Source organism: Schistocerca piceifrons, unplaced genomic scaffold, assembly GCF_021461385.2.
Source record: "Schistocerca piceifrons isolate TAMUIC-IGC-003096 unplaced genomic scaffold, iqSchPice1.1 HiC_scaffold_667, whole genome shotgun sequence".
Lineage (NCBI taxonomy): Eukaryota > Metazoa > Arthropoda > Insecta > Orthoptera > Acrididae > Schistocerca > Schistocerca piceifrons.
In genome coordinates this window covers 76,338-101,862 of record NW_025728912.1, presented here as the reverse complement: position 1 = coordinate 101,862, position 25,525 = coordinate 76,338, and the positions used below count along the sequence as shown (strand labels likewise).

Sequence of the window (25,525 nt, the reverse complement as noted above, 5' to 3'; positions counted from 1 at the left end):
CAATAATTTAAGAGCGCGTGGCAAAAGTACTCATACGCGAAATTAAAAGCCTGCTGCGGTGGCCGGGAATCGAACCCGGATCAACTGCTTGGAAGGCAACTATGCTGACCATTACACCACCACCGCACAAGCGAGCGCCCCGCCTCCGCGCTGTGTCGGCTTCCCGCCTGTCGGCAGCGGCCGAAGGTGATCGTACCTGGCAGGCGCATTTCGAGGTAGGCTAGGGGAGCACATCCAGACGCATTCGGACAGCGTATCCGCGCACATTTCGCATCCTTTGGCAAGAGTCGGCGCCGGCGAGGACCGCGTTCTGGCGGCATTTTTAAGCAGTGCAGTGCAGGATTCAGCGTCTGCAGCATCTTCTCCACAGAATGCTACGGCGCTTGACGGCAGTCCCACTTTCCCTTGAGACATCTGCTCGGGAAGCAGCGTGAAGTTGCCGCTGGCCCCAGCATCGGTGGTTCAGTGGTAGAATGCTCGCCTGCCACGCGGGCGGCCCGGGTTCGATTCCCGGCCGATGCATCATTTTGCTTTTCCCGCGATAATGCTGCCGTGTGGCTTGCGCGCTTGAGATGCACGATCCGCAAGAATATATAGCTGGATTCCCTTGAGAAGAACCGAGAACGCAGCACTCGCCGGTCCCCACTAGGACGCTCGCATGATGTTCTGCAGACTAGCGTCGGCTTGGCCTCACAAGTTGCTGTGTCCAGGTGCCTCCGAGGCACTGAGCTTTAACGACAAGGAGTGCTGCCTATCGTTGCAACAGCTGCAGCAACACCGCAATCAACTGGGCCGGCAGTGCGCGTGTAGCAACAGAACACGTTACCCAGGAAGTACAGTGTCTCTACGTCTAATATTGGGTACGGTATTTACCCAGTTTCCAGGACCAGTGGTGCACCCGTGCCTCGGTAGCGCAGTAGGCAGCGCGTAAGTCTCATAATCTTAAGGTCGTGAGTTCGATCCTCACCCGGGGCATTTAATTTTCTGTGACTGATGGTGGCGCTGTTGCTAGGGCGCCAACGTAGTTCTTGTTTGTTATCCACAACTTTTCAACGCTTCAGCGGGAAAATGTTTACCTCCTGTTATTGCTACTTACAGCTTCCCTTTTCCTCTTCTCCCAGCAGAGCATGAAGCCAAAAGCATTGCTCTGCGGCGTTTGAGGTGCGCGCCTTGCCAGTCAGTCTGTGCAAAGATGCTCGCAAAGAGAGAAGGGCGCCGACGCGGCACTCGACACGAAATGCGACAAGCGACCGTACGAACGGTCGAACGAAACGGCCGCATCCGGTGTGGTCTAGTGGCTAGGATACCTGGCTTTCACCCAGGAGGCCCGGGTTCGATTCCCGGTACCGGAACGGAATTTTTTCCACACGAGTCGTGACAAGTTTGAGCTGTCCGAGCGGCCGTTTCCCGTCCTGCTCGCAATATAGCTACTGTTTCGTGACCGTCAGCAGAATATAGACTAGGGAAGCAGACGCACGACGACCATAGAAATGGTGTACGGCTTCATGCCACCAGTTTCCAGCGTAGGGCTGAGCAACTGCATCTGCTGGGGCCCGTTAGCTCAGTTGGTTAGAGCGTCGTGCTAATAACGCGAAGGTCGTGGGTTCGATCCCCCCCGGGCCACTACTCTTTTACTACTACGAAAAGGCAGCGCCGATTTCAGCTGGCGAGTGTGATGACCAAAAGATCATCACCCTGCGTGGAAGTTGACAGAGGATCCGAACCCGACTCGTCGGGAAGCGCTACATCATTCACTCGGCAATGGCCATAATATCTTGAATACACTGGTTCTCAACCGATAAAGAGAAAATGAAAGAAAATGTCCGATTGCCGATGCGCAACCACTTTGGCCCCTGTCAGTACTTGGGCGGGTGAGCGCATGGGAACACAGGGTACTATTGGCAGTTTTACTTCCTATTTTTGTTTCTCCTTAGTTTTCGGAGCTGCAGCCCGATTCGGTCAGGGAGACGCCACCGTGAAATGAAGGGGGCGTGCTGTGTGTCCATCGCCTAGCCTCACCTCTCTTTACCTCTCTCAGTCGTTTCTCGTGCTTGTCGTTTTGATATAGGCCGATTTGAGAGCGTCAGCTCTCGCGTCAGCCGAGCAAAGTCGAGACAAGTCGAGACACACTAAGGGCTGGTATGCAGCGAGTAGGAGGCCGGAAAAACAATAATTTAAGAGCGCGTGGCAAAAGTACTCATACGCGAAATTAAAAGCCTGCTGCGGTGGCCGGGAATCGAACCCGGATCAACTGCTTGGAAGGCAACTATGCTGACCATTACACCACCACCGCACAAGCGAGCGCCCCGCCTCCGCGCTGTGTCGGCTTCCCGCCTGTCGGCAGCGGCCGAAGGTGATCGTACCTGGCAGGCGCATTTCGAGGTAGGCTAGGGGAGCACATCCAGACGCATTCGGACAGCGTATCCGCGCACATTTCGCATCCTTTGGCAAGAGTCGGCGCCGGCGAGGACCGCGTTCTGGCGGCATTTTTAAGCAGTGCAGTGCAGGATTCAGCGTCTGCAGCATCTTCTCCACAGAATGCTACGGCGCTTGACGGCAGTCCCACTTTCCCTTGAGACATCTGCTCGGGAAGCAGCGTGAAGTTGCCGCTGGCCCCAGCATCGGTGGTTCAGTGGTAGAATGCTCGCCTGCCACGCGGGCGGCCCGGGTTCGATTCCCGGCCGATGCATCATTTTGCTTTTCCCGCGATAATGCTGCCGTGTGGCTTGCGCGCTTGAGATGCACGATCCGCAAGAATATATAGCTGGATTCCCTTGAGAAGAACCGAGAACGCAGCACTCGCCGGTCCCCACTAGGACGCTCGCATGATGTTCTGCAGACTAGCGTCGGCTTGGCCTCACAAGTTGCTGTGTCCAGGTGCCTCCGAGGCACTGAGCTTTAACGACAAGGAGTGCTGCCTATCGTTGCAACAGCTGCAGCAACACCGCAATCAACTGGGCCGGCAGTGCGCGTGTAGCAACAGAACACGTTACCCAGGAAGTACAGTGTCTCTACGTCTAATATTGGGTACGGTATTTACCCAGTTTCCAGGACCAGTGGTGCACCCGTGCCTCGGTAGCGCAGTAGGCAGCGCGTAAGTCTCATAATCTTAAGGTCGTGAGTTCGATCCTCACCCGGGGCATTTAATTTTCTGTGACTGATGGTGGCGCTGTTGCTAGGGCGCCAACGTAGTTCTTGTTTGTTATCCACAACTTTTCAACGCTTCAGCGGGAAAATGTTTACCTCCTGTTATTGCTACTTACAGCTTCCCTTTTCCTCTTCTCCCAGCAGAGCATGAAGCCAAAAGCATTGCTCTGCGGCGTTTGAGGTGCGCGCCTTGCCAGTCAGTCTGTGCAAAGATGCTCGCAAAGAGAGAAGGGCGCCGACGCGGCACTCGACACGAAATGCGACAAGCGACCGTACGAACGGTCGAACGAAACGGCCGCATCCGGTGTGGTCTAGTGGCTAGGATACCTGGCTTTCACCCAGGAGGCCCGGGTTCGATTCCCGGTACCGGAACGGAATTTTTTCCACACGAGTCGTGACAAGTTTGAGCTGTCCGAGCGGCCGTTTCCCGTCCTGCTCGCAATATAGCTACTGTTTCGTGACCGTCAGCAGAATATAGACTAGGGAAGCAGACGCACGACGACCATAGAAATGGTGTACGGCTTCATGCCACCAGTTTCCAGCGTAGGGCTGAGCAACTGCATCTGCTGGGGCCCGTTAGCTCAGTTGGTTAGAGCGTCGTGCTAATAACGCGAAGGTCGTGGGTTCGATCCCCCCACGGGCCACTACTCTTTTACTACTACGAAAAGGCAGCGCCGATTTCAGCTGGCGAGTGTGATGACCAAAAGATCATCACCCTGCGTGGAAGTTGACAGAGGATCCGAACCCGACTCGTCGGGAAGCGCTACATCATTCACTCGGCAATGGCCATAATATCTTGAATACACTGGTTCTCAACCGATAAAGAGAAAATGAAAGAAAATGTCCGATTGCCGATGCGCAACCACTTTGGCCCCTGTCAGTACTTGGGCGGGTGAGCGCATGGGAACACAGGGTACTATTGGCAGTTTTACTTCCTATTTTTGTTTCTCCTTAGTTTTCGGAGCTGCAGCCCGATTCGGTCAGGGAGACGCCACCGTGAAATGAAGGGGGCGTGCTGTGTGTCCATCGCCTAGCCTCACCTCTCTTTACCTCTCTCAGTCGTTTCTCGTGCTTGTCGTTTTGATATAGGCCGATTTGAGAGCGTCAGCTCTCGCGTCAGCCGAGCAAAGTCGAGACAAGTCGAGACACACTAAGGGCTGGTATGCAGCGAGTAGGAGGCCGGAAAAACAATAATTTAAGAGCGCGTGGCAAAAGTACTCATACGCGAAATTAAAAGCCTGCTGCGGTGGCCGGGAATCGAACCCGGATCAACTGCTTGGAAGGCAACTATGCTGACCATTACACCACCACCGCACAAGCGAGCGCCCCGCCTCCGCGCTGTGTCGGCTTCCCGCCTGTCGGCAGCGGCCGAAGGTGATCGTACCTGGCAGGCGCATTTCGAGGTAGGCTAGGGGAGCACATCCAGACGCATTCGGACAGCGTATCCGCGCACATTTCGCATCCTTTGGCAAGAGTCGGCGCCGGCGAGGACCGCGTTCTGGCGGCATTTTTAAGCAGTGCAGTGCAGGATTCAGCGTCTGCAGCATCTTCTCCACAGAATGCTACGGCGCTTGACGGCAGTCCCACTTTCCCTTGAGACATCTGCTCGGGAAGCAGCGTGAAGTTGCCGCTGGCCCCAGCATCGGTGGTTCAGTGGTAGAATGCTCGCCTGCCACGCGGGCGGCCCGGGTTCGATTCCCGGCCGATGCATCATTTTGCTTTTCCCGCGATAATGCTGCCGTGTGGCTTGCGCGCTTGAGATGCACGATCCGCAAGAATATATAGCTGGATTCCCTTGAGAAGAACCGAGAACGCAGCACTCGCCGGTCCCCACTAGGACGCTCGCATGATGTTCTGCAGACTAGCGTCGGCTTGGCCTCACAAGTTGCTGTGTCCAGGTGCCTCCGAGGCACTGAGCTTTAACGACAAGGAGTGCTGCCTATCGTTGCAACAGCTGCAGCAACACCGCAATCAACTGGGCCGGCAGTGCGCGTGTAGCAACAGAACACGTTACCCAGGAAGTACAGTGTCTCTACGTCTAATATTGGGTACGGTATTTACCCAGTTTCCAGGACCAGTGGTGCACCCGTGCCTCGGTAGCGCAGTAGGCAGCGCGTAAGTCTCATAATCTTAAGGTCGTGAGTTCGATCCTCACCCGGGGCATTTAATTTTCTGTGACTGATGGTGGCGCTGTTGCTAGGGCGCCAACGTAGTTCTTGTTTGTTATCCACAACTTTTCAACGCTTCAGCGGGAAAATGTTTACCTCCTGTTATTGCTACTTACAGCTTCCCTTTTCCTCTTCTCCCAGCAGAGCATGAAGCCAAAAGCATTGCTCTGCGGCGTTTGAGGTGCGCGCCTTGCCAGTCAGTCTGTGCAAAGATGCTCGCAAAGAGAGAAGGGCGCCGACGCGGCACTCGACACGAAATGCGACAAGCGACCGTACGAACGGTCGAACGAAACGGCCGCATCCGGTGTGGTCTAGTGGCTAGGATACCTGGCTTTCACCCAGGAGGCCCGGGTTCGATTCCCGGTACCGGAACGGAATTTTTTCCACACGAGTCGTGACAAGTTTGAGCTGTCCGAGCGGCCGTTTCCCGTCCTGCTCGCAATATAGCTACTGTTTCGTGACCGTCAGCAGAATATAGACTAGGGAAGCAGACGCACGACGACCATAGAAATGGTGTACGGCTTCATGCCACCAGTTTCCAGCGTAGGGCTGAGCAACTGCATCTGCTGGGGCCCGTTAGCTCAGTTGGTTAGAGCGTCGTGCTAATAACGCGAAGGTCGTGGGTTCGATCCCCCCACGGGCCACTACTCTTTTACTACTACGAAAAGGCAGCGCCGATTTCAGCTGGCGAGTGTGATGACCAAAAGATCATCACCCTGCGTGGAAGTTGACAGAGGATCCGAACCCGACTCGTCGGGAAGCGCTACATCATTCACTCGGCAATGGCCATAATATCTTGAATACACTGGTTCTCAACCGATAAAGAGAAAATGAAAGAAAATGTCCGATTGCCGATGCGCAACCACTTTGGCCCCTGTCAGTACTTGGGCGGGTGAGCGCATGGGAACACAGGGTACTATTGGCAGTTTTACTTCCTATTTTTGTTTCTCCTTAGTTTTCGGAGCTGCAGCCCGATTCGGTCAGGGAGACGCCACCGTGAAATGAAGGGGGCGTGCTGTGTGTCCATCGCCTAGCCTCACCTCTCTTTACCTCTCTCAGTCGTTTCTCGTGCTTGTCGTTTTGATATAGGCCGATTTGAGAGCGTCAGCTCTCGCGTCAGCCGAGCAAAGTCGAGACAAGTCGAGACACACTAAGGGCTGGTATGCAGCGAGTAGGAGGCCGGAAAAACAATAATTTAAGAGCGCGTGGCAAAAGTACTCATACGCGAAATTAAAAGCCTGCTGCGGTGGCCGGGAATCGAACCCGGATCAACTGCTTGGAAGGCAACTATGCTGACCATTACACCACCACCGCACAAGCGAGCGCCCCGCCTCCGCGCTGTGTCGGCTTCCCGCCTGTCGGCAGCGGCCGAAGGTGATCGTACCTGGCAGGCGCATTTCGAGGTAGGCTAGGGGAGCACATCCAGACGCATTCGGACAGCGTATCCGCGCACATTTCGCATCCTTTGGCAAGAGTCGGCGCCGGCGAGGACCGCGTTCTGGCGGCATTTTTAAGCAGTGCAGTGCAGGATTCAGCGTCTGCAGCATCTTCTCCACAGAATGCTACGGCGCTTGACGGCAGTCCCACTTTCCCTTGAGACATCTGCTCGGGAAGCAGCGTGAAGTTGCCGCTGGCCCCAGCATCGGTGGTTCAGTGGTAGAATGCTCGCCTGCCACGCGGGCGGCCCGGGTTCGATTCCCGGCCGATGCATCATTTTGCTTTTCCCGCGATAATGCTGCCGTGTGGCTTGCGCGCTTGAGATGCACGATCCGCAAGAATATATAGCTGGATTCCCTTGAGAAGAACCGAGAACGCAGCACTCGCCGGTCCCCACTAGGACGCTCGCATGATGTTCTGCAGACTAGCGTCGGCTTGGCCTCACAAGTTGCTGTGTCCAGGTGCCTCCGAGGCACTGAGCTTTAACGACAAGGAGTGCTGCCTATCGTTGCAACAGCTGCAGCAACACCGCAATCAACTGGGCCGGCAGTGCGCGTGTAGCAACAGAACACGTTACCCAGGAAGTACAGTGTCTCTACGTCTAATATTGGGTACGGTATTTACCCAGTTTCCAGGACCAGTGGTGCACCCGTGCCTCGGTAGCGCAGTAGGCAGCGCGTAAGTCTCATAATCTTAAGGTCGTGAGTTCGATCCTCACCCGGGGCATTTAATTTTCTGTGACTGATGGTGGCGCTGTTGCTAGGGCGCCAACGTAGTTCTTGTTTGTTATCCACAACTTTTCAACGCTTCAGCGGGAAAATGTTTACCTCCTGTTATTGCTACTTACAGCTTCCCTTTTCCTCTTCTCCCAGCAGAGCATGAAGCCAAAAGCATTGCTCTGCGGCGTTTGAGGTGCGCGCCTTGCCAGTCAGTCTGTGCAAAGATGCTCGCAAAGAGAGAAGGGCGCCGACGCGGCACTCGACACGAAATGCGACAAGCGACCGTACGAACGGTCGAACGAAACGGCCGCATCCGGTGTGGTCTAGTGGCTAGGATACCTGGCTTTCACCCAGGAGGCCCGGGTTCGATTCCCGGTACCGGAACGGAATTTTTTCCACACGAGTCGTGACAAGTTTGAGCTGTCCGAGCGGCCGTTTCCCGTCCTGCTCGCAATATAGCTACTGTTTCGTGACCGTCAGCAGAATATAGACTAGGGAAGCAGACGCACGACGACCATAGAAATGGTGTACGGCTTCATGCCACCAGTTTCCAGCGTAGGGCTGAGCAACTGCATCTGCTGGGGCCCGTTAGCTCAGTTGGTTAGAGCGTCGTGCTAATAACGCGAAGGTCGTGGGTTCGATCCCCCCACGGGCCACTACTCTTTTACTACTACGAAAAGGCAGCGCCGATTTCAGCTGGCGAGTGTGATGACCAAAAGATCATCACCCTGCGTGGAAGTTGACAGAGGATCCGAACCCGACTCGTCGGGAAGCGCTACATCATTCACTCGGCAATGGCCATAATATCTTGAATACACTGGTTCTCAACCGATAAAGAGAAAATGAAAGAAAATGTCCGATTGCCGATGCGCAACCACTTTGGCCCCTGTCAGTACTTGGGCGGGTGAGCGCATGGGAACACAGGGTACTATTGGCAGTTTTACTTCCTATTTTTGTTTCTCCTTAGTTTTCGGAGCTGCAGCCCGATTCGGTCAGGGAGACGCCACCGTGAAATGAAGGGGGCGTGCTGTGTGTCCATCGCCTAGCCTCACCTCTCTTTACCTCTCTCAGTCGTTTCTCGTGCTTGTCGTTTTGATATAGGCCGATTTGAGAGCGTCAGCTCTCGCGTCAGCCGAGCAAAGTCGAGACAAGTCGAGACACACTAAGGGCTGGTATGCAGCGAGTAGGAGGCCGGAAAAACAATAATTTAAGAGCGCGTGGCAAAAGTACTCATACGCGAAATTAAAAGCCTGCTGCGGTGGCCGGGAATCGAACCCGGATCAACTGCTTGGAAGGCAACTATGCTGACCATTACACCACCACCGCACAAGCGAGCGCCCCGCCTCCGCGCTGTGTCGGCTTCCCGCCTGTCGGCAGCGGCCGAAGGTGATCGTACCTGGCAGGCGCATTTCGAGGTAGGCTAGGGGAGCACATCCAGACGCATTCGGACAGCGTATCCGCGCACATTTCGCATCCTTTGGCAAGAGTCGGCGCCGGCGAGGACCGCGTTCTGGCGGCATTTTTAAGCAGTGCAGTGCAGGATTCAGCGTCTGCAGCATCTTCTCCACAGAATGCTACGGCGCTTGACGGCAGTCCCACTTTCCCTTGAGACATCTGCTCGGGAAGCAGCGTGAAGTTGCCGCTGGCCCCAGCATCGGTGGTTCAGTGGTAGAATGCTCGCCTGCCACGCGGGCGGCCCGGGTTCGATTCCCGGCCGATGCATCATTTTGCTTTTCCCGCGATAATGCTGCCGTGTGGCTTGCGCGCTTGAGATGCACGATCCGCAAGAATATATAGCTGGATTCCCTTGAGAAGAACCGAGAACGCAGCACTCGCCGGTCCCCACTAGGACGCTCGCATGATGTTCTGCAGACTAGCGTCGGCTTGGCCTCACAAGTTGCTGTGTCCAGGTGCCTCCGAGGCACTGAGCTTTAACGACAAGGAGTGCTGCCTATCGTTGCAACAGCTGCAGCAACACCGCAATCAACTGGGCCGGCAGTGCGCGTGTAGCAACAGAACACGTTACCCAGGAAGTACAGTGTCTCTACGTCTAATATTGGGTACGGTATTTACCCAGTTTCCAGGACCAGTGGTGCACCCGTGCCTCGGTAGCGCAGTAGGCAGCGCGTAAGTCTCATAATCTTAAGGTCGTGAGTTCGATCCTCACCCGGGGCATTTAATTTTCTGTGACTGATGGTGGCGCTGTTGCTAGGGCGCCAACGTAGTTCTTGTTTGTTATCCACAACTTTTCAACGCTTCAGCGGGAAAATGTTTACCTCCTGTTATTGCTACTTACAGCTTCCCTTTTCCTCTTCTCCCAGCAGAGCATGAAGCCAAAAGCATTGCTCTGCGGCGTTTGAGGTGCGCGCCTTGCCAGTCAGTCTGTGCAAAGATGCTCGCAAAGAGAGAAGGGCGCCGACGCGGCACTCGACACGAAATGCGACAAGCGACCGTACGAACGGTCGAACGAAACGGCCGCATCCGGTGTGGTCTAGTGGCTAGGATACCTGGCTTTCACCCAGGAGGCCCGGGTTCGATTCCCGGTACCGGAACGGAATTTTTTCCACACGAGTCGTGACAAGTTTGAGCTGTCCGAGCGGCCGTTTCCCGTCCTGCTCGCAATATAGCTACTGTTTCGTGACCGTCAGCAGAATATAGACTAGGGAAGCAGACGCACGACGACCATAGAAATGGTGTACGGCTTCATGCCACCAGTTTCCAGCGTAGGGCTGAGCAACTGCATCTGCTGGGGCCCGTTAGCTCAGTTGGTTAGAGCGTCGTGCTAATAACGCGAAGGTCGTGGGTTCGATCCCCCCACGGGCCACTACTCTTTTACTACTACGAAAAGGCAGCGCCGATTTCAGCTGGCGAGTGTGATGACCAAAAGATCATCACCCTGCGTGGAAGTTGACAGAGGATCCGAACCCGACTCGTCGGGAAGCGCTACATCATTCACTCGGCAATGGCCATAATATCTTGAATACACTGGTTCTCAACCGATAAAGAGAAAATGAAAGAAAATGTCCGATTGCCGATGCGCAACCACTTTGGCCCCTGTCAGTACTTGGGCGGGTGAGCGCATGGGAACACAGGGTACTATTGGCAGTTTTACTTCCTATTTTTGTTTCTCCTTAGTTTTCGGAGCTGCAGCCCGATTCGGTCAGGGAGACGCCACCGTGAAATGAAGGGGGCGTGCTGTGTGTCCATCGCCTAGCCTCACCTCTCTTTACCTCTCTCAGTCGTTTCTCGTGCTTGTCGTTTTGATATAGGCCGATTTGAGAGCGTCAGCTCTCGCGTCAGCCGAGCAAAGTCGAGACAAGTCGAGACACACTAAGGGCTGGTATGCAGCGAGTAGGAGGCCGGAAAAACAATAATTTAAGAGCGCGTGGCAAAAGTACTCATACGCGAAATTAAAAGCCTGCTGCGGTGGCCGGGAATCGAACCCGGATCAACTGCTTGGAAGGCAACTATGCTGACCATTACACCACCACCGCACAAGCGAGCGCCCCGCCTCCGCGCTGTGTCGGCTTCCCGCCTGTCGGCAGCGGCCGAAGGTGATCGTACCTGGCAGGCGCATTTCGAGGTAGGCTAGGGGAGCACATCCAGACGCATTCGGACAGCGTATCCGCGCACATTTCGCATCCTTTGGCAAGAGTCGGCGCCGGCGAGGACCGCGTTCTGGCGGCATTTTTAAGCAGTGCAGTGCAGGATTCAGCGTCTGCAGCATCTTCTCCACAGAATGCTACGGCGCTTGACGGCAGTCCCACTTTCCCTTGAGACATCTGCTCGGGAAGCAGCGTGAAGTTGCCGCTGGCCCCAGCATCGGTGGTTCAGTGGTAGAATGCTCGCCTGCCACGCGGGCGGCCCGGGTTCGATTCCCGGCCGATGCATCATTTTGCTTTTCCCGCGATAATGCTGCCGTGTGGCTTGCGCGCTTGAGATGCACGATCCGCAAGAATATATAGCTGGATTCCCTTGAGAAGAACCGAGAACGCAGCACTCGCCGGTCCCCACTAGGACGCTCGCATGATGTTCTGCAGACTAGCGTCGGCTTGGCCTCACAAGTTGCTGTGTCCAGGTGCCTCCGAGGCACTGAGCTTTAACGACAAGGAGTGCTGCCTATCGTTGCAACAGCTGCAGCAACACCGCAATCAACTGGGCCGGCAGTGCGCGTGTAGCAACAGAACACGTTACCCAGGAAGTACAGTGTCTCTACGTCTAATATTGGGTACGGTATTTACCCAGTTTCCAGGACCAGTGGTGCACCCGTGCCTCGGTAGCGCAGTAGGCAGCGCGTAAGTCTCATAATCTTAAGGTCGTGAGTTCGATCCTCACCCGGGGCATTTAATTTTCTGTGACTGATGGTGGCGCTGTTGCTAGGGCGCCAACGTAGTTCTTGTTTGTTATCCACAACTTTTCAACGCTTCAGCGGGAAAATGTTTACCTCCTGTTATTGCTACTTACAGCTTCCCTTTTCCTCTTCTCCCAGCAGAGCATGAAGCCAAAAGCATTGCTCTGCGGCGTTTGAGGTGCGCGCCTTGCCAGTCAGTCTGTGCAAAGATGCTCGCAAAGAGAGAAGGGCGCCGACGCGGCACTCGACACGAAATGCGACAAGCGACCGTACGAACGGTCGAACGAAACGGCCGCATCCGGTGTGGTCTAGTGGCTGGGATACCTGGCTTTCACCCAGGAGGCCCGGGTTCGATTCCCGGTACCGGAACGGAATTTTTTCCACACGAGTCGTGACAAGTTTGAGCTGTCCGAGCGGCCGTTTCCCGTCCTGCTCGCAATATAGCTACTGTTTCGTGACCGTCAGCAGAATATAGACTAGGGAAGCAGACGCACGACGACCATAGAAATGGTGTACGGCTTCATGCCACCAGTTTCCAGCGTAGGGCTGAGCAACTGCATCTGCTGGGGCCCGTTAGCTCAGTTGGTTAGAGCGTCGTGCTAATAACGCGAAGGTCGTGGGTTCGATCCCCCCACGGGCCACTACTCTTTTACTACTACGAAAAGGCAGCGCCGATTTCAGCTGGCGAGTGTGATGACCAAAAGATCATCACCCTGCGTGGAAGTTGACAGAGGATCCGAACCCGACTCGTCGGGAAGCGCTACATCATTCACTCGGCAATGGCCATAATATCTTGAATACACTGGTTCTCAACCGATAAAGAGAAAATGAAAGAAAATGTCCGATTGCCGATGCGCAACCACTTTGGCCCCTGTCAGTACTTGGGCGGGTGAGCGCATGGGAACACAGGGTACTATTGGCAGTTTTACTTCCTATTTTTGTTTCTCCTTAGTTTTCGGAGCTGCAGCCCGATTCGGTCAGGGAGACGCCACCGTGAAATGAAGGGGGCGTGCTGTGTGTCCATCGCCTAGCCTCACCTCTCTTTACCTCTCTCAGTCGTTTCTCGTGCTTGTCGTTTTGATATAGGCCGATTTGAGAGCGTCAGCTCTCGCGTCAGCCGAGCAAAGTCGAGACAAGTCGAGACACACTAAGGGCTGGTATGCAGCGAGTAGGAGGCCGGAAAAACAATAATTTAAGAGCGCGTGGCAAAAGTACTCATACGCGAAATTAAAAGCCTGCTGCGGTGGCCGGGAATCGAACCCGGATCAACTGCTTGGAAGGCAACTATGCTGACCATTACACCACCACCGCACAAGCGAGCGCCCCGCCTCCGCGCTGTGTCGGCTTCCCGCCTGTCGGCAGCGGCCGAAGGTGATCGTACCTGGCAGGCGCATTTCGAGGTAGGCTAGGGGAGCACATCCAGACGCATTCGGACAGCGTATCCGCGCACATTTCGCATCCTTTGGCAAGAGTCGGCGCCGGCGAGGACCGCGTTCTGGCGGCATTTTTAAGCAGTGCAGTGCAGGATTCAGCGTCTGCAGCATCTTCTCCACAGAATGCTACGGCGCTTGACGGCAGTCCCACTTTCCCTTGAGACATCTGCTCGGGAAGCAGCGTGAAGTTGCCGCTGGCCCCAGCATCGGTGGTTCAGTGGTAGAATGCTCGCCTGCCACGCGGGCGGCCCGGGTTCGATTCCCGGCCGATGCATCATTTTGCTTTTCCCGCGATAATGCTGCCGTGTGGCTTGCGCGCTTGAGATGCACGATCCGCAAGAATATATAGCTGGATTCCCTTGAGAAGAACCGAGAACGCAGCACTCGCCGGTCCCCACTAGGACGCTCGCATGATGTTCTGCAGACTAGCGTCGGCTTGGCCTCACAAGTTGCTGTGTCCAGGTGCCTCCGAGGCACTGAGCTTTAACGACAAGGAGTGCTGCCTATCGTTGCAACAGCTGCAGCAACACCGCAATCAACTGGGCCGGCAGTGCGCGTGTAGCAACAGAACACGTTACCCAGGAAGTACAGTGTCTCTACGTCTAATATTGGGTACGGTATTTACCCAGTTTCCAGGACCAGTGGTGCACCCGTGCCTCGGTAGCGCAGTAGGCAGCGCGTAAGTCTCATAATCTTAAGGTCGTGAGTTCGATCCTCACCCGGGGCATTTAATTTTCTGTGACTGATGGTGGCGCTGTTGCTAGGGCGCCAACGTAGTTCTTGTTTGTTATCCACAACTTTTCAACGCTTCAGCGGGAAAATGTTTACCTCCTGTTATTGCTACTTACAGCTTCCCTTTTCCTCTTCTCCCAGCAGAGCATGAAGCCAAAAGCATTGCTCTGCGGCGTTTGAGGTGCGCGCCTTGCCAGTCAGTCTGTGCAAAGATGCTCGCAAAGAGAGAAGGGCGCCGACGCGGCACTCGACACGAAATGCGACAAGCGACCGTACGAACGGTCGAACGAAACGGCCGCATCCGGTGTGGTCTAGTGGCTAGGATACCTGGCTTTCACCCAGGAGGCCCGGGTTCGATTCCCGGTACCGGAACGGAATTTTTTCCACACGAGTCGTGACAAGTTTGAGCTGTCCGAGCGGCCGTTTCCCGTCCTGCTCGCAATATAGCTACTGTTTCGTGACCGTCAGCAGAATATAGACTAGGGAAGCAGACGCACGACGACCATAGAAATGGTGTACGGCTTCATGCCACCAGTTTCCAGCGTAGGGCTGAGCAACTGCATCTGCTGGGGCCCGTTAGCTCAGTTGGTTAGAGCGTCGTGCTAATAACGCGAAGGTCGTGGGTTCGATCCCCCCACGGGCCACTACTCTTTTACTACTACGAAAAGGCAGCGCCGATTTCAGCTGGCGAGTGTGATGACCAAAAGATCATCACCCTGCGTGGAAGTTGACAGAGGATCCGAACCCGACTCGTCGGGAAGCGCTACATCATTCACTCGGCAATGGCCATAATATCTTGAATACACTGGTTCTCAACCGATAAAGAGAAAATGAAAGAAAATGTCCGATTGCCGATGCGCAACCACTTTGGCCCCTGTCAGTACTTGGGCGGGTGAGCGCATGGGAACACAGGGTACTATTGGCAGTTTTACTTCCTATTTTTGTTTCTCCTTAGTTTTCGGAGCTGCAGCCCGATTCGGTCAGGGAGACGCCACCGTGAAATGAAGGGGGCGTGCTGTGTGTCCATCGCCTAGCCTCACCTCTCTTTACCTCTCTCAGTCGTTTCTCGTGCTTGTCGTTTTGATATAGGCCGATTTGAGAGCGTCAGCTCTCGCGTCAGCCGAGCAAAGTCGAGACAAGTCGAGACACACTAAGGGCTGGTATGCAGCGAGTAGGAGGCCGGAAAAACAATAATTTAAGAGCGCGTGGCAAAAGTACTCATACGCGAAATTAAAAGCCTGCTGCGGTGGCCGGGAATCGAACCCGGATCAACTGCTTGGAAGGCAACTATGCTGACCATTACACCACCACCGCACAAGCGAGCGCCCCGCCTCCGCGCTGTGTCGGCTTCCCGCCTGTCGGCAGCGGCCGAAGGTGATCGTACCTGGCAGGCGCATTTCGAGGTAGGCTAGGGGAGCACATCCAGACGCATTCGGACAGCGTATCCGCGCACATTTCGCATCCTTTGGCAAGAGTCGGCGCCGGCGAGGACCGCGTTCTGGCGGCATTTTTAAGCAGTGCAGTGCAGGATTCAGCGTCTGCAGCATCTTCTCCACAGAATGCTACGGCGCTTGACGGCAGTCCCACTTTCCCTTGAGACATCTGCTCGGGAAGCAGCGTGAAGTTGCCGCTGGCCCCAGCATCGGTGGTTCAGTGGTAGAATGCTCGCCTGCCACGCGGGCGGCCCGGGTTCGATTCCCGGCCGATGCATCATTTTGCTTTTCCCGCGATAATGCTGCCGTGTGGCTTGCGCGCTTGAGATGCACGATCCGCAAGAATATATAGCTGGATTCCCTTGAGAAGAACCGAGAACGCAGCACTCGCCGGTCCCCACTAGGACGCTCGCATGATGTTCTGCAGACTAGCGTCGGCTTGGCCTCACAAGTTGCTGTGTCCAGGTGCCTCCGAGGCACTGAGCTTTAACGACAAGGAGTGCTGCCTATCGTTGCAACAGCTGCAGCAACACCGCAATCAACTGGGCCGGCAGTGCGCGTGTAGCAACAGAACACGTTACCCAGGAAGTACAGTGTCTCTACGTCTAATATTGGGTACGGTATTTACCCAGTTTCCAGGACCAGTGGTGCACCCGTGCCTCGGTAGCGCAGTAGGCAGCGCGTAAGTCTCATAATCTTAAGGTCGTGAGTTCGATCCTCACCCGGGGCATTTAATTTTCTGTGACTGATGGTGGCGCTGTTGCTAGGGCGCCAACGTAGTTCTTGTTTGTTATCCACAACTTTTCAACGCTTCAGCGGGAAAATGTTTACCTCCTGTTATTGCTACTTACAGCTTCCCTTTTCCTCTTCTCCCAGCAGAGCATGAAGCCAAAAGCATTGCTCTGCGGCGTTTGAGGTGCGCGCCTTGCCAGTCAGTCTGTGCAAAGATGCTCGCAAAGAGAGAAGGGCGCCGACGCGGCACTCGACACGAAATGCGACAAGCGACCGTACGAACGGTCGAACGAAACGGCCGCATCCGGTGTGGTCTAGTGGCTAGGATACCTGGCTTTCACCCAGGAGGCCCGGGTTCGATTCCCGGTACCGGAACGGAATTTTTTCCACACGAGTCGTGACAAGTTTGAGCTGTCCGAGCGGCCGTTTCCCGTCCTGCTCGCAATATAGCTACTGTTTCGTGACCGTCAGCAGAATATAGACTAGGGAAGCAGACGCACGACGACCATAGAAATGGTGTACGGCTTCATGCCACCAGTTTCCAGCGTAGGGCTGAGCAACTGCATCTGCTGGGGCCCGTTAGCTCAGTTGGTTAGAGCGTCGTGCTAATAACGCGAAGGTCGTGGGTTCGATCCCCCCACGGGCCACTACTCTTTTACTACTACGAAAAGGCAGCGCCGATTTCAGCTGGCGAGTGTGATGACCAAAAGATCATCACCCTGCGTGGAAGTTGACAGAGGATCCGAACCCGACTCGTCGGGAAGCGCTACATCATTCACTCGGCAATGGCCATAATATCTTGAATACACTGGTTCTCAACCGATAAAGAGAAAATGAAAGAAAATGTCCGATTGCCGATGCGCAACCACTTTGGCCCCTGTCAGTACTTGGGCGGGTGAGCGCATGGGAACACAGGGTACTATTGGCAGTTTTACTTCCTATTTTTGTTTCTCCTTAGTTTTCGGAGCTGCAGCCCGATTCGGTCAGGGAGACGCCACCGTGAAATGAAGGGGGCGTGCTGTGTGTCCATCGCCTAGCCTCACCTCTCTTTACCTCTCTCAGTCGTTTCTCGTGCTTGTCGTTTTGATATAGGCCGATTTGAGAGCGTCAGCTCTCGCGTCAGCCGAGCAAAGTCGAGACAAGTCGAGACACACTAAGGGCTGGTATGCAGCGAGTAGGAGGCCGGAAAAACAATAATTTAAGAGCGCGTGGCAAAAGTACTCATACGCGAAATTAAAAGCCTGCTGCGGTGGCCGGGAATCGAACCCGGATCAACTGCTTGGAAGGCAACTATGCTGACCATTACACCACCACCGCACAAGCGAGCGCCCCGCCTCCGCGCTGTGTCGGCTTCCCGCCTGTCGGCAGCGGCCGAAGGTGATCGTACCTGGCAGGCGCATTTCGAGGTAGGCTAGGGGAGCACATCCAGACGCATTCGGACAGCGTATCCGCGCACATTTCGCATCCTTTGGCAAGAGTCGGCGCCGGCGAGGACCGCGTTCTGGCGGCATTTTTAAGCAGTGCAGTGCAGGATTCAGCGTCTGCAGCATCTTCTCCACAGAATGCTACGGCGCTTGACGGCAGTCCCACTTTCCCTTGAGACATCTGCTCGGGAAGCAGCGTGAAGTTGCCGCTGGCCCCAGCATCGGTGGTTCAGTGGTAGAATGCTCGCCTGCCACGCGGGCGGCCCGGGTTCGATTCCCGGCCGATGCATCATTTTGCTTTTCCCGCGATAATGCTGCCGTGTGGCTTGCGCGCTTGAGATGCACGATCCGCAAGAATATATAGCTGGATTCCCTTGAGAAGAACCGAGAACGCAGCACTCGCCGGTCCCCACTAGGACGCTCGCATGATGTTCTGCAGACTAGCGTCGGCTTGGCCTCACAAGTTGCTGTGTCCAGGTGCCTCCGAGGCACTGAGCTTTAACGACAAGGAGTGCTGCCTATCGTTGCAACAGCTGCAGCAACACCGCAATCAACTGGGCCGGCAGTGCGCGTGTAGCAACAGAACACGTTACCCAGGAAGTACAGTGTCTCTACGTCTAATATTGGGTACGGTATTTACCCAGTTTCCAGGACCAGTGGTGCACCCGTGCCTCGGTAGCGCAGTAGGCAGCGCGTAAGTCTCATAATCTTAAGGTCGTGAGTTCGATCCTCACCCGGGGCATTTAATTTTCTGTGACTGATGGTGGCGCTGTTGCTAGGGCGCCAACGTAGTTCTTGTTTGTTATCCACAACTTTTCAACGCTTCAGCGGGAAAATGTTTACCTCCTGTTATTGCTACTTACAGCTTCCCTTTTCCTCTTCTCCCAGCAGAGCATGAAGCCAAAAGCATTGCTCTGCGGCGTTTGAGGTGCGCGCCTTGCCAGTCAGTCTGTGCAAAGATGCTCGCAAAGAGAGAAGGGCGCCGACGCGGCACTCGACACGAAATGCGACAAGCGACCGTACGAACGGTCGAACGAAACGGCCGCATCCGGTGTGGTCTAGTGGCTAGGATACCTGGCTTTCACCCAGGAGGCCCGGGTTCGATTCCCGGTACCGGAACGGAATTTTTTCCACACGAGTCGTGACAAGTTTGAGCTGTCCGAGCGGCCGTTTCCCGTCCTGCTCGCAATATAGCTACTGTTTCGTGACCGTCAGCAGAATATAGACTAGGGAAGCAGACGCACGACGACCATAGAAATGGTGTACGGCTTCATGCCACCAGTTTCCAGCGTAGGGCTGAGCAACTGCATCTGCTGGGGCCCGTTAGCTCAGTTGGTTAGAGCGTCGTGCTAATAACGCGAAGGTCGTGGGTTCGATCCCCCCACGGGCCACTACTCTTTTACTACTACGAAAAGGCAGCGCCGATTTCAGCTGGCGAGTGTGATGACCAAAAGATCATCACCCTGCGTGGAAGTTGACAGAGGATCCGAACCCGACTCGTCGGGAAGCGCTACATCATTCACTCGGCAATGGCCATAATATCTTGAATACACTGGTTCTCAACCGATAAAGAGAAAATGAAAGAAAATGTCCGATTGCCGATGCGCAACCACTTTGGCCCCTGTCAGTACTTGGGCGGGTGAGCGCATGGGAACACAGGGTACTATTGGCAGTTTTACTTCCTATTTTTGTTTCTCCTTAGTTTTCGGAGCTGCAGCCCGATTCGGTCAGGGAGACGCCACCGTGAAATGAAGGGGGCGTGCTGTGTGTCCATCGCCTAGCCTCACCTCTCTTTACCTCTCTCAGTCGTTTCTCGTGCTTGTCGTTTTGATATAGGCCGATTTGAGAGCGTCAGCTCTCGCGTCAGCCGAGCAAAGTCGAGACAAGTCGAGACACACTAAGGGCTGGTATGCAGCGAGTAGGAGGCCGGAAAAACAATAATTTAAGAGCGCGTGGCAAAAGTACTCATACGCGAAATTAAAAGCCTGCTGCGGTGGCCGGGAATCGAACCCGGATCAACTGCTTGGAAGGCAACTATGCTGACCATTACACCACCACCGCACAAGCGAGCGCCCCGCCTCCGCGCTGTGTCGGCTTCCCGCCTGTCGGCAGCGGCCGAAGGTGATCGTACCTGGCAGGCGCATTTCGAGGTAGGCTAGGGGAGCACATCCAGACGCATTCGGACAGCGTATCCGCGCACATTTCGCATCCTTTGGCAAGAGTCGGCGCCGGCGAGGACCGCGTTCTGGCGGCATTTTTAAGCAGTGCAGTGCAGGATTCAGCGTCTGCAGCATCTTCTCCACAGAATGCTACGGCGCTTGACGGCAGTCCCACTTTCCCTTGAGACATCTGCTCGGGAAGCAGCGTGAAGTTGCCGCTGGCCCCAGCATCGGTGGTTCAGTGGTAGAATGCTCGCCTGCCACGCGGGCGGCCCGGGTTCGATTCCCGGCCGATGCATCATTTTGCTTTTCCCGCGATAATGCTGCCGTGTGGCTTGCGCGCTTGAGATGCACGATCCGCAAGAATATATAGCTGGATTCCCTTGAGAAGAACCGAGAACGCAGCACTCGCCGGTCCCCACTAGGACGCTCGCATGATGTTCTGCAGACTAGCGTCGGCTTGGCCTCACAAGTTGCTGTGTCCAGGTGCCTCCGAGGCACTGAGCTTTAACGACAAGGAGTGCTGCCTATCGTTGCAACAGCTGCAGCAACACCGCAATCAACTGGGCCGGCAGTGCGCGTGTAGCAACAGAACACGTTACCCAGGAAGTACAGTGTCTCTACGTCTAATATTGGGTACGGTATTTACCCAGTTTCCAGGACCAGTGGTGCACCCGTGCCTCGGTAGCGCAGTAGGCAGCGCGTAAGTCTCATAATCTTAAGGTCGTGAGTTCGATCCTCACCCGGGGCATTTAATTTTCTGTGACTGATGGTGGCGCTGTTGCTAGGGCGCCAACGTAGTTCTTGTTTGTTATCCACAACTTTTCAACGCTTCAGCGGGAAAATGTTTACCTCCTGTTATTGCTACTTACAGCTTCCCTTTTCCTCTTCTCCCAGCAGAGCATGAAGCCAAAAGCATTGCTCTGCGGCGTTTGAGGTGCGCGCCTTGCCAGTCAGTCTGTGCAAAGATGCTCGCAAAGAGAGAAGGGCGCCGACGCGGCACTCGACACGAAATGCGACAAGCGACCGTACGAACGGTCGAACGAAACGGCCGCATCCGGTGTGGTCTAGTGGCTAGGATACCTGGCTTTCACCCAGGAGGCCCGGGTTCGATTCCCGGTACCGGAACGGAATTTTTTCCACACGAGTCGTGACAAGTTTGAGCTGTCCGAGCGGCCGTTTCCCGTCCTGCTCGCAATATAGCTACTGTTTCGTGACCGTCAGCAGAATATAGACTAGGGAAGCAGACGCACGACGACCATAGAAATGGTGTACGGCTTCATGCCACCAGTTTCCAGCGTAGGGCTGAGCAACTGCATCTGCTGGGGCCCGTTAGCTCAGTTGGTTAGAGCGTCGTGCTAATAACGCGAAGGTCGTGGGTTCGATCCCCCCACGGGCCACTACTCTTTTACTACTACGAAAAGGCAGCGCCGATTTCAGCTGGCGAGTGTGATGACCAAAAGATCATCACCCTGCGTGGAAGTTGACAGAGGATCCGAACCCGACTCGTCGGGAAGCGCTACATCATTCACTCGGCAATGGCCATAATATCTTGAATACACTGGTTCTCAACCGATAAAGAGAAAATGAAAGAAAATGTCCGATTGCCGATGCGCAACCACTTTGGCCCCTGTCAGTACTTGGGCGGGTGAGCGCATGGGAACACAGGGTACTATTGGCAGTTTTACTTCCTATTTTTGTTTCTCCTTAGTTTTCGGAGCTGCAGCCCGATTCGGTCAGGGAGACGCCACCGTGAAATGAAGGGGGCGTGCTGTGTGTCCATCGCCTAGCCTCACCTCTCTTTACCTCTCTCAGTCGTTTCTCGTGCTTGTCGTTTTGATATAGGCCGATTTGAGAGCGTCAGCTCTCGCGTCAGCCGAGCAAAGTCGAGACAAGTCGAGACACACTAAGGGCTGGTATGCAGCGAGTAGGAGGCCGGAAAAACAATAATTTAAGAGCGCGTGGCAAAAGTACTCATACGCGAAATTAAAAGCCTGCTGCGGTGGCCGGGAATCGAACCCGGATCAACTGCTTGGAAGGCAACTATGCTGACCATTACACCACCACCGCACAAGCGAGCGCCCCGCCTCCGCGCTGTGTCGGCTTCCCGCCTGTCGGCAGCGGCCGAAGGTGATCGTACCTGGCAGGCGCATTTCGAGGTAGGCTAGGGGAGCACATCCAGACGCATTCGGACAGCGTATCCGCGCACATTTCGCATCCTTTGGCAAGAGTCGGCGCCGGCGAGGACCGCGTTCTGGCGGCATTTTTAAGCAGTGCAGTGCAGGATTCAGCGTCTGCAGCATCTTCTCCACAGAATGCTACGGCGCTTGACGGCAGTCCCACTTTCCCTTGAGACATCTGCTCGGGAAGCAGCGTGAAGTTGCCGCTGGCCCCAGCATCGGTGGTTCAGTGGTAGAATGCTCGCCTGCCACGCGGGCGGCCCGGGTTCGATTCCCGGCCGATGCATCATTTTGCTTTTCCCGCGATAATGCTGCCGTGTGGCTTGCGCGCTTGAGATGCACGATCCGCAAGAATATATAGCTGGATTCCCTTGAGAAGAACCGAGAACGCAGCACTCGCCGGTCCCCACTAGGACGCTCGCATGATGTTCTGCAGACTAGCGTCGGCTTGGCCTCACAAGTTGCTGTGTCCAGGTGCCTCCGAGGCACTGAGCTTTAACGACAAGGAGTGCTGCCTATCGTTGCAACAGCTGCAGCAACACCGCAATCAACTGGGCCGGCAGTGCGCGTGTAGCAACAGAACACGTTACCCAGGAAGTACAGTGTCTCTACGTCTAATATTGGGTACGGTATTTACCCAGTTTCCAGGACCAGTGGTGCACCCGTGCCTCGGTAGCGCAGTAGGCAGCGCGTAAGTCTCATAATCTTAAGGTCGTGAGTTCGATCCTCACCCGGGGCATTTAATTTTCTGTGACTGATGGTGGCGCTGTTGCTAGGGCGCCAACGTAGTTCTTGTTTGTTATCCACAACTTTTCAACGCTTCAGCGGGAAAATGTTTACCTCCTGTTATTGCTACTTACAGCTTCCCTTTTCCTCTTCTCCCAGCAGAGCATGAAGCCAAAAGCATTGCTCTGCGGCGTTTGAGGTGCGCGCCTTGCCAGTCAGTCTGTGCAAAGATGCTCGCAAAGAGAGAAGGGCGCCGACGCGGCACTCGACACGAAATGCGACAAGCGACCGTACGAACGGTCGAACGAAACGGCCGCATCCGGTGTGGTCTAGTGGCTAGGATACCTGGCTTTCACCCAGGAGGCCCGGGTTCGATTCCCGGTACCGGAACGGAATTTTTTCCACACGAGTCGTGACAAGTTTGAGCTGTCCGAGCGGCCGTTTCCCGTCCTGCTCGCAATATAGCTACTGTTTCGTGACCGTCAGCAGAATATAGACTAGGGAAGCAGACGCACGACGACCATAGAAATGGTGTACGGCTTCATGCCACCAGTTTCCAGCGTAGGGCTGAGCAACTGCATCTGCTGGGGCCCGTTAGCTCAGTTGGTTAGAGCGTCGTGCTAATAACGCGAAGGTCGTGGGTTCGATCCCCCCACGGGCCACTACTCTTTTACTACTACGAAAAGGCAGCGCCGATTTCAGCTGGCGAGTGTGATGACCAAAAGATCATCACCCTGCGTGGAAGTTGACAGAGGATCCGAACCCGACTCGTCGGGAAGCGCTACATCATTCACTCGGCAATGGCCATAATATCTTGAATACACTGGTTCTCAACCGATAAAGAGAAAATGAAAGAAAATGTCCGATTGCCGATGCGCAACCACTTTGGCCCCTGTCAGTACTTGGGCGGGTGAGCGCATGGGAACACAGGGTACTATTGGCAGTTTTACTTCCTATTTTTGTTTCTCCTTAGTTTTCGGAGCTGCAGCCCGATTCGGTCAGGGAGACGCCACCGTGAAATGAAGGGGGCGTGCTGTGTGTCCATCGCCTAGCCTCACCTCTCTTTACCTCTCTCAGTCGTTTCTCGTGCTTGTCGTTTTGATATAGGCCGATTTGAGAGCGTCAGCTCTCGCGTCAGCCGAGCAAAGTCGAGACAAGTCGAGACACACTAAGGGCTGGTATGCAGCGAGTAGGAGGCCGGAAAAACAATAATTTAAGAGCGCGTGGCAAAAGTACTCATACGCGAAATTAAAAGCCTGCTGCGGTGGCCGGGAATCGAACCCGGATCAACTGCTTGGAAGGCAACTATGCTGACCATTACACCACCACCGCACAAGCGAGCGCCCCGCCTCCGCGCTGTGTCGGCTTCCCGCCTGTCGGCAGCGGCCGAAGGTGATCGTACCTGGCAGGCGCATTTCGAGGTAGGCTAGGGGAGCACATCCAGACGCATTCGGACAGCGTATCCGCGCACATTTCGCATCCTTTGGCAAGAGTCGGCGCCGGCGAGGACCGCGTTCTGGCGGCATTTTTAAGCAGTGCAGTGCAGGATTCAGCGTCTGCAGCATCTTCTCCACAGAATGCTACGGCGCTTGACGGCAGTCCCACTTTCCCTTGAGACATCTGCTCGGGAAGCAGCGTGAAGTTGCCGCTGGCCCCAGCATCGGTGGTTCAGTGGTAGAATGCTCGCCTGCCACGCGGGCGGCCCGGGTTCGATTCCCGGCCGATGCATCATTTTGCTTTTCCCGCGATAATGCTGCCGTGTGGCTTGCGCGCTTGAGATGCACGATCCGCAAGAATATATAGCTGGATTCCCTTGAGAAGAACCGAGAACGCAGCACTCGCCGGTCCCCACTAGGACGCTCGCATGATGTTCTGCAGACTAGCGTCGGCTTGGCCTCACAAGTTGCTGTGTCCAGGTGCCTCCGAGGCACTGAGCTTTAACGACAAGGAGTGCTGCCTATCGTTGCAACAGCTGCAGCAACACCGCAATCAACTGGGCCGGCAGTGCGCGTGTAGCAACAGAACACGTTACCCAGGAAGTACAGTGTCTCTACGTCTAATATTGGGTACGGTATTTACCCAGTTTCCAGGACCAGTGGTGCACCCGTGCCTCGGTAGCGCAGTAGGCAGCGCGTAAGTCTCATAATCTTAAGGTCGTGAGTTCGATCCTCACCCGGGGCATTTAATTTTCTGTGACTGATGGTGGCGCTGTTGCTAGGGCGCCAACGTAGTTCTTGTTTGTTATCCACAACTTTTCAACGCTTCAGCGGGAAAATGTTTACCTCCTGTTATTGCTACTTACAGCTTCCCTTTTCCTCTTCTCCCAGCAGAGCATGAAGCCAAAAGCATTGCTCTGCGGCGTTTGAGGTGCGCGCCTTGCCAGTCAGTCTGTGCAAAGATGCTCGCAAAGAGAGAAGGGCGCCGACGCGGCACTCGACACGAAATGCGACAAGCGACCGTACGAACGGTCGAACGAAACGGCCGCATCCGGTGTGGTCTAGTGGCTAGGATACCTGGCTTTCACCCAGGAGGCCCGGGTTCGATTCCCGGTACCGGAACGGAATTTTTTCCACACGAGTCGTGACAAGTTTGAGCTGTCCGAGCGGCCGTTTCCCGTCCTGCTCGCAATATAGCTACTGTTTCGTGACCGTCAGCAGAATATAGACTAGGGAAGCAGACGCACGACGACCATAGAAATGGTGTACGGCTTCATGCCACCAGTTTCCAGCGTAGGGCTGAGCAACTGCATCTGCTGGGGCCCGTTAGCTCAGTTGGTTAGAGCGTCGTGCTAATAACGCGAAGGTCGTGGGTTCGATCCCCCCACGGGCCACTACTCTTTTACTACTACGAAAAGGCAGCGCCGATTTCAGCTGGCGAGTGTGAT

At 55.1% G+C, this 25,525-nt stretch overlaps 60 non-coding genes across 60 annotated transcripts; 48 read left to right on the top strand and 12 right to left on the bottom strand.

Moving 5' to 3' along the window:
- Positions 1-54: 54 nt before the first annotated feature.
- On the bottom strand, positions 55-126 carry Trnag-ucc. The gene has a single exon. It is a non-coding gene; the product is annotated as a tRNA-Gly (tRNA).
- A 325-nt stretch (positions 127-451) lies between these two features.
- On the top strand, positions 452-522 carry Trnag-gcc. The gene has a single exon. It is a non-coding gene; the product is annotated as a tRNA-Gly (tRNA).
- Positions 523-902: 380 nt separating this feature from the next.
- Positions 903-975, top strand: Trnam-cau. Its single transcript has one exon. It is a non-coding gene; the product is annotated as a tRNA-Met (tRNA).
- Positions 976-1,280: 305 nt separating this feature from the next.
- Positions 1,281-1,352, top strand: Trnae-uuc. The gene has a single exon. It is a non-coding gene; the product is annotated as a tRNA-Glu (tRNA).
- A 198-nt stretch (positions 1,353-1,550) lies between these two features.
- Positions 1,551-1,623, top strand: Trnai-aau. The gene has a single exon. It is a non-coding gene; the product is annotated as a tRNA-Ile (tRNA).
- A 598-nt stretch (positions 1,624-2,221) lies between these two features.
- Positions 2,222-2,293, bottom strand: Trnag-ucc. Its single transcript has one exon. It is a non-coding gene; the product is annotated as a tRNA-Gly (tRNA).
- A 325-nt stretch (positions 2,294-2,618) lies between these two features.
- Positions 2,619-2,689, top strand: Trnag-gcc. The gene has a single exon. It is a non-coding gene; the product is annotated as a tRNA-Gly (tRNA).
- A 380-nt stretch (positions 2,690-3,069) lies between these two features.
- Trnam-cau lies at positions 3,070-3,142 on the top strand. The gene has a single exon. It is a non-coding gene; the product is annotated as a tRNA-Met (tRNA).
- A 305-nt stretch (positions 3,143-3,447) lies between these two features.
- On the top strand, positions 3,448-3,519 carry Trnae-uuc. Its single transcript has one exon. It is a non-coding gene; the product is annotated as a tRNA-Glu (tRNA).
- Positions 3,520-3,717: 198 nt separating this feature from the next.
- Trnai-aau lies at positions 3,718-3,791 on the top strand. Its single transcript has one exon. It is a non-coding gene; the product is annotated as a tRNA-Ile (tRNA).
- Positions 3,792-4,389: 598 nt separating this feature from the next.
- Trnag-ucc lies at positions 4,390-4,461 on the bottom strand. Its single transcript has one exon. It is a non-coding gene; the product is annotated as a tRNA-Gly (tRNA).
- Positions 4,462-4,786: 325 nt separating this feature from the next.
- Positions 4,787-4,857, top strand: Trnag-gcc. Its single transcript has one exon. It is a non-coding gene; the product is annotated as a tRNA-Gly (tRNA).
- A 380-nt stretch (positions 4,858-5,237) lies between these two features.
- On the top strand, positions 5,238-5,310 carry Trnam-cau. The gene has a single exon. It is a non-coding gene; the product is annotated as a tRNA-Met (tRNA).
- A 305-nt stretch (positions 5,311-5,615) lies between these two features.
- Positions 5,616-5,687, top strand: Trnae-uuc. The gene has a single exon. It is a non-coding gene; the product is annotated as a tRNA-Glu (tRNA).
- A 198-nt stretch (positions 5,688-5,885) lies between these two features.
- Positions 5,886-5,959, top strand: Trnai-aau. The gene has a single exon. It is a non-coding gene; the product is annotated as a tRNA-Ile (tRNA).
- A 598-nt stretch (positions 5,960-6,557) lies between these two features.
- Trnag-ucc lies at positions 6,558-6,629 on the bottom strand. Its single transcript has one exon. It is a non-coding gene; the product is annotated as a tRNA-Gly (tRNA).
- A 325-nt stretch (positions 6,630-6,954) lies between these two features.
- Trnag-gcc lies at positions 6,955-7,025 on the top strand. The gene has a single exon. It is a non-coding gene; the product is annotated as a tRNA-Gly (tRNA).
- A 380-nt stretch (positions 7,026-7,405) lies between these two features.
- Positions 7,406-7,478, top strand: Trnam-cau. Its single transcript has one exon. It is a non-coding gene; the product is annotated as a tRNA-Met (tRNA).
- Positions 7,479-7,783: 305 nt separating this feature from the next.
- Positions 7,784-7,855, top strand: Trnae-uuc. Its single transcript has one exon. It is a non-coding gene; the product is annotated as a tRNA-Glu (tRNA).
- A 198-nt stretch (positions 7,856-8,053) lies between these two features.
- Positions 8,054-8,127, top strand: Trnai-aau. The gene has a single exon. It is a non-coding gene; the product is annotated as a tRNA-Ile (tRNA).
- Positions 8,128-8,725: 598 nt separating this feature from the next.
- Positions 8,726-8,797, bottom strand: Trnag-ucc. The gene has a single exon. It is a non-coding gene; the product is annotated as a tRNA-Gly (tRNA).
- A 325-nt stretch (positions 8,798-9,122) lies between these two features.
- Trnag-gcc lies at positions 9,123-9,193 on the top strand. The gene has a single exon. It is a non-coding gene; the product is annotated as a tRNA-Gly (tRNA).
- A 380-nt stretch (positions 9,194-9,573) lies between these two features.
- On the top strand, positions 9,574-9,646 carry Trnam-cau. Its single transcript has one exon. It is a non-coding gene; the product is annotated as a tRNA-Met (tRNA).
- Positions 9,647-9,951: 305 nt separating this feature from the next.
- Trnae-uuc lies at positions 9,952-10,023 on the top strand. Its single transcript has one exon. It is a non-coding gene; the product is annotated as a tRNA-Glu (tRNA).
- Positions 10,024-10,221: 198 nt separating this feature from the next.
- On the top strand, positions 10,222-10,295 carry Trnai-aau. The gene has a single exon. It is a non-coding gene; the product is annotated as a tRNA-Ile (tRNA).
- A 598-nt stretch (positions 10,296-10,893) lies between these two features.
- On the bottom strand, positions 10,894-10,965 carry Trnag-ucc. The gene has a single exon. It is a non-coding gene; the product is annotated as a tRNA-Gly (tRNA).
- A 325-nt stretch (positions 10,966-11,290) lies between these two features.
- On the top strand, positions 11,291-11,361 carry Trnag-gcc. Its single transcript has one exon. It is a non-coding gene; the product is annotated as a tRNA-Gly (tRNA).
- Positions 11,362-11,741: 380 nt separating this feature from the next.
- Positions 11,742-11,814, top strand: Trnam-cau. The gene has a single exon. It is a non-coding gene; the product is annotated as a tRNA-Met (tRNA).
- Positions 11,815-12,119: 305 nt separating this feature from the next.
- Positions 12,120-12,191, top strand: Trnae-uuc. The gene has a single exon. It is a non-coding gene; the product is annotated as a tRNA-Glu (tRNA).
- A 198-nt stretch (positions 12,192-12,389) lies between these two features.
- Trnai-aau lies at positions 12,390-12,463 on the top strand. Its single transcript has one exon. It is a non-coding gene; the product is annotated as a tRNA-Ile (tRNA).
- A 598-nt stretch (positions 12,464-13,061) lies between these two features.
- Trnag-ucc lies at positions 13,062-13,133 on the bottom strand. The gene has a single exon. It is a non-coding gene; the product is annotated as a tRNA-Gly (tRNA).
- A 325-nt stretch (positions 13,134-13,458) lies between these two features.
- Positions 13,459-13,529, top strand: Trnag-gcc. The gene has a single exon. It is a non-coding gene; the product is annotated as a tRNA-Gly (tRNA).
- A 380-nt stretch (positions 13,530-13,909) lies between these two features.
- Positions 13,910-13,982, top strand: Trnam-cau. The gene has a single exon. It is a non-coding gene; the product is annotated as a tRNA-Met (tRNA).
- Positions 13,983-14,287: 305 nt separating this feature from the next.
- Trnae-uuc lies at positions 14,288-14,359 on the top strand. Its single transcript has one exon. It is a non-coding gene; the product is annotated as a tRNA-Glu (tRNA).
- A 198-nt stretch (positions 14,360-14,557) lies between these two features.
- Positions 14,558-14,631, top strand: Trnai-aau. Its single transcript has one exon. It is a non-coding gene; the product is annotated as a tRNA-Ile (tRNA).
- Positions 14,632-15,229: 598 nt separating this feature from the next.
- Positions 15,230-15,301, bottom strand: Trnag-ucc. The gene has a single exon. It is a non-coding gene; the product is annotated as a tRNA-Gly (tRNA).
- A 325-nt stretch (positions 15,302-15,626) lies between these two features.
- Positions 15,627-15,697, top strand: Trnag-gcc. Its single transcript has one exon. It is a non-coding gene; the product is annotated as a tRNA-Gly (tRNA).
- A 380-nt stretch (positions 15,698-16,077) lies between these two features.
- Positions 16,078-16,150, top strand: Trnam-cau. The gene has a single exon. It is a non-coding gene; the product is annotated as a tRNA-Met (tRNA).
- A 305-nt stretch (positions 16,151-16,455) lies between these two features.
- Positions 16,456-16,527, top strand: Trnae-uuc. Its single transcript has one exon. It is a non-coding gene; the product is annotated as a tRNA-Glu (tRNA).
- Positions 16,528-16,725: 198 nt separating this feature from the next.
- On the top strand, positions 16,726-16,799 carry Trnai-aau. The gene has a single exon. It is a non-coding gene; the product is annotated as a tRNA-Ile (tRNA).
- Positions 16,800-17,397: 598 nt separating this feature from the next.
- On the bottom strand, positions 17,398-17,469 carry Trnag-ucc. The gene has a single exon. It is a non-coding gene; the product is annotated as a tRNA-Gly (tRNA).
- Positions 17,470-17,794: 325 nt separating this feature from the next.
- Trnag-gcc lies at positions 17,795-17,865 on the top strand. Its single transcript has one exon. It is a non-coding gene; the product is annotated as a tRNA-Gly (tRNA).
- A 380-nt stretch (positions 17,866-18,245) lies between these two features.
- Positions 18,246-18,318, top strand: Trnam-cau. The gene has a single exon. It is a non-coding gene; the product is annotated as a tRNA-Met (tRNA).
- Positions 18,319-18,623: 305 nt separating this feature from the next.
- Trnae-uuc lies at positions 18,624-18,695 on the top strand. The gene has a single exon. It is a non-coding gene; the product is annotated as a tRNA-Glu (tRNA).
- Positions 18,696-18,893: 198 nt separating this feature from the next.
- On the top strand, positions 18,894-18,967 carry Trnai-aau. The gene has a single exon. It is a non-coding gene; the product is annotated as a tRNA-Ile (tRNA).
- Positions 18,968-19,565: 598 nt separating this feature from the next.
- On the bottom strand, positions 19,566-19,637 carry Trnag-ucc. Its single transcript has one exon. It is a non-coding gene; the product is annotated as a tRNA-Gly (tRNA).
- A 325-nt stretch (positions 19,638-19,962) lies between these two features.
- Trnag-gcc lies at positions 19,963-20,033 on the top strand. Its single transcript has one exon. It is a non-coding gene; the product is annotated as a tRNA-Gly (tRNA).
- A 380-nt stretch (positions 20,034-20,413) lies between these two features.
- Trnam-cau lies at positions 20,414-20,486 on the top strand. Its single transcript has one exon. It is a non-coding gene; the product is annotated as a tRNA-Met (tRNA).
- A 305-nt stretch (positions 20,487-20,791) lies between these two features.
- Positions 20,792-20,863, top strand: Trnae-uuc. Its single transcript has one exon. It is a non-coding gene; the product is annotated as a tRNA-Glu (tRNA).
- A 198-nt stretch (positions 20,864-21,061) lies between these two features.
- Trnai-aau lies at positions 21,062-21,135 on the top strand. The gene has a single exon. It is a non-coding gene; the product is annotated as a tRNA-Ile (tRNA).
- Positions 21,136-21,733: 598 nt separating this feature from the next.
- Positions 21,734-21,805, bottom strand: Trnag-ucc. The gene has a single exon. It is a non-coding gene; the product is annotated as a tRNA-Gly (tRNA).
- Positions 21,806-22,130: 325 nt separating this feature from the next.
- On the top strand, positions 22,131-22,201 carry Trnag-gcc. Its single transcript has one exon. It is a non-coding gene; the product is annotated as a tRNA-Gly (tRNA).
- Positions 22,202-22,581: 380 nt separating this feature from the next.
- Trnam-cau lies at positions 22,582-22,654 on the top strand. Its single transcript has one exon. It is a non-coding gene; the product is annotated as a tRNA-Met (tRNA).
- Positions 22,655-22,959: 305 nt separating this feature from the next.
- Trnae-uuc lies at positions 22,960-23,031 on the top strand. Its single transcript has one exon. It is a non-coding gene; the product is annotated as a tRNA-Glu (tRNA).
- Positions 23,032-23,229: 198 nt separating this feature from the next.
- Positions 23,230-23,303, top strand: Trnai-aau. The gene has a single exon. It is a non-coding gene; the product is annotated as a tRNA-Ile (tRNA).
- A 598-nt stretch (positions 23,304-23,901) lies between these two features.
- Trnag-ucc lies at positions 23,902-23,973 on the bottom strand. Its single transcript has one exon. It is a non-coding gene; the product is annotated as a tRNA-Gly (tRNA).
- A 325-nt stretch (positions 23,974-24,298) lies between these two features.
- Trnag-gcc lies at positions 24,299-24,369 on the top strand. The gene has a single exon. It is a non-coding gene; the product is annotated as a tRNA-Gly (tRNA).
- A 380-nt stretch (positions 24,370-24,749) lies between these two features.
- Trnam-cau lies at positions 24,750-24,822 on the top strand. Its single transcript has one exon. It is a non-coding gene; the product is annotated as a tRNA-Met (tRNA).
- A 305-nt stretch (positions 24,823-25,127) lies between these two features.
- Positions 25,128-25,199, top strand: Trnae-uuc. The gene has a single exon. It is a non-coding gene; the product is annotated as a tRNA-Glu (tRNA).
- Positions 25,200-25,397: 198 nt separating this feature from the next.
- Positions 25,398-25,471, top strand: Trnai-aau. Its single transcript has one exon. It is a non-coding gene; the product is annotated as a tRNA-Ile (tRNA).
- The last annotated feature ends 54 nt before the right edge of the window (positions 25,472-25,525 follow it).